Here is a 3042-nt window from a genome sequence, read left to right as displayed (position 1 = left end):
GTCTAGATTGAAAAATCTAGAGGGCATGGCGCCCATCTTTAGTCTAGATTGGAAAATCTAGAGGGCATGACGCCCATCTTTTGTCTAGATTGGAAAATCTAGAGGGCATGACGCCCTATTGATATAAATGCAAAGTATATGTCGGAACTGGAATACTTCATTGAAAAATATGTGAAGGGAAATAACATTGAAAATATAATTGAGACCGGTCGGTTAAGATTGTACGACTTTAGTAACCGCTTCTGCAAGAGATATAATATTGGAGATATTGAGACCGGTCGGTTAAGACTGTACGGCTTTAGTAACCGTTTTAGTAATCTGCAAGATAATATTAATAATGCAGGAGAGACCACCCAGTCGAGATATAATTTGCTTTAGAATCTTGAGACAAATATAGACAAGCCAAAGGTCTTTGTTGATCATTTGAAGGATTCATCTTAGAATTTGAAGAATTCATATTAGAATGCATCATGGGTGCTTTGTAAGTGTTTAGCTTCTTGCCCAAGAATTGGAGATGTTGATCATGACTAAGTCCTGCACAAATAGAAAAACGATCCAAAATGGCTAAAATGATTATGTCCTCACTGACCGACTTGAGAGAGTCGGATAACCCTTTGTCGTGTTAAAAGGTTTTGAATGTAGCCTCTCGTGCACCAATTGTGCTTTTATGCATGTATCCTGCAGTTTTATGAAACCTTTGAATCGCCAGCGATTGAAGATCATGACTTATGATTCTGCTGAGGTCGACCTGCGTACGACATCTGCTAGATTTTGTTTAAATTTCAAACCTGAATCTCAATTCAAACATGCGTTATAACATATTATGAAATGTAATATATAGTAATTATCATAGGCCTAGTTTCATATGTATAATAATATATGGCAAACTGAAGTGCTGCGACTTTGGTGAATATGTATTGGGGGGCATTAGATTGCTCGAGGAGTGTGAAAATTTATTATGCCCCAACAAAGAAGATGGTGGCAGAGATTCCCTCGATGCTGAGAACGAGGCAATGGAGACAGTGTGTTTCACGGCAAAGGTTGGACGAAACTGAGCCAGTCGACGACGGAAAGAGTTGTGGCGGGAGAGAGGGTGTGCGTGACAGTTGGCGGAGTCTTCGATCTCACTTAAGACGAAGATGAGGCGGGTGACCTAGTGACGCCGGCGGGGTTCTCCGCGATGGCTGACGTCATCGGCAATATTACAGCTGAGTAGTTTGATAGTTGAACGGTCCGGCACCGGTGGCGGATTGTGGTAATGCCTGTGAGTGATATGGAGGCTGAACCAAACGGCGCGACGGTCGTGGTGAATGTTAGTGGCTGGACGCCGCAGCTACTGAGAGGATTTGTCTTTGCGATTAGCGATTATGGAGTCTTGCTTCCTTGGGTTTTCTATTGATTTCCGGCGGAGGGTTTCTTTCTCGTGGTGACTGTTCTCGCAGGCGCGAAAGCTCTTGGTGGCGGAGATATGGTTTTCTATGCATGTTTAAACTATTTTGAGTCTAAAATCAACACCGTGATTATCTTCTTCCGGATTTGGCGAAAGAAAAAACCCATTCTTGCCGTTGGTGATGACACTTCTTCAGGTGAATCTTACGGCCGTCTTGTATTGGGAGAATGGCTTTCTCCATGAAAACTCTTGTTGATCGATGACAGGTAACGAATTTTGCAGATTGCGTAGGCGTTGGGCTTTCCATATCTAAAGTTGCTTCGTCTGTTAGGATCGTCCAAGGTTGAGTAAACAACTAAGTGGCTTCACTAAAAATATTTCTGTATTCGACTTTTGAGGATGGAGGTGCAGATTCGCGCGAGGATGGGCCAACACATTGAGCTTCCCTTTTCTGGATATTTGGATATGGGGACGCAGATTGATGNATGGTCCCGTGAATATATTGAACATATATTAAGAACAAGATGATGTAAATTCCCATCACTATCCTCNGAGAGGAATTTATGTTGACGTCTGGTTTGAAGTCCCCAAGCCCAAGGTGAGGTTGACTCGTTCCGGAACCCCATCAACAAGATTCAATAGGTTTTACTTTTCTCTAAGATACGCAGCACCACCAATCCCTTTGACTAGCATTAAGGCTCGGTGGATTGAATTGGGGTTGCAGTGCCCTTACAAAATCAATGAAGCTTTTGCCTTCTGGAATGCGAAGTGGATAATTATATGAAATAATCACTTTTGCTATCTTACTGTTGTAACGCTGAAATATCAACCGTGTAAGGTTTTGCCCCTGCACTTTCACTCGGGTAGATCACCCTTAGAATCCTCGGTTAGAGTAAAATAACCACATTATATCAAGAGTTATATATGTTATATAACTAACATATATGATTAATAAATGTTTCCTCCAGTAGTGGGATATATTGTGAATATTTATAGTTATATATTATATTATATAACCATTAAATAGCATATATAATAAATAAATAATTGTTTCAATCATGTTTTAAGATTACAAAAGCCTTTCTGTGTGCCAGTACACTTTTTATATACATGTCTGATATGAAATAGCTGTTATAATAATATAACATATATAATAAATGCTTCGGTTATAATTTTGATTTGCACCAATATTGTTTACATATTATATTATATATGACATATAATATATGACAAATCTTTCGGTTACAACAATGTAATATGATATATATGTTTAATATATCATCCATCATATAATGTTTTATGGATTATATGTATATTTTTAATAATTATATAAAATAGTTGTTATAATATCTATTATTAATTTCAAAAATACTTATCTTGTTGATGACGCCTCATAGAGATGATGATTCACGTAGTGTAGCTTTCACTTTGATAAAAGTTTCTGGTGTTGATAGTGATGTCGAGACCGAACGCTCATCTTGGTTTCTTGTGGTTTCTGATCATCTTTCTGGTGTTCTGTTGTTCTTCCATGCTCTTCGTGGTCGCCATTTGGGTTTGCCCTTCGGCCCCACGGTGGACGCCAAAATGTTACGGTGTAAATTTACTGGGACCGAAGTATTAACCTTGAGGACGTCTTCTTCTGTGCTTCTGCC

The sequence above is a fragment of the Vigna radiata genome, chromosome 9 (assembly GCF_000741045.1).
Source record: "Vigna radiata var. radiata cultivar VC1973A chromosome 9, Vradiata_ver6, whole genome shotgun sequence".
Lineage (NCBI taxonomy): Eukaryota > Viridiplantae > Streptophyta > Magnoliopsida > Fabales > Fabaceae > Vigna > Vigna radiata.
The sequence above is the reverse complement of the archived record's forward strand: the minus strand, read 5'-3'. Positions refer to the sequence as shown.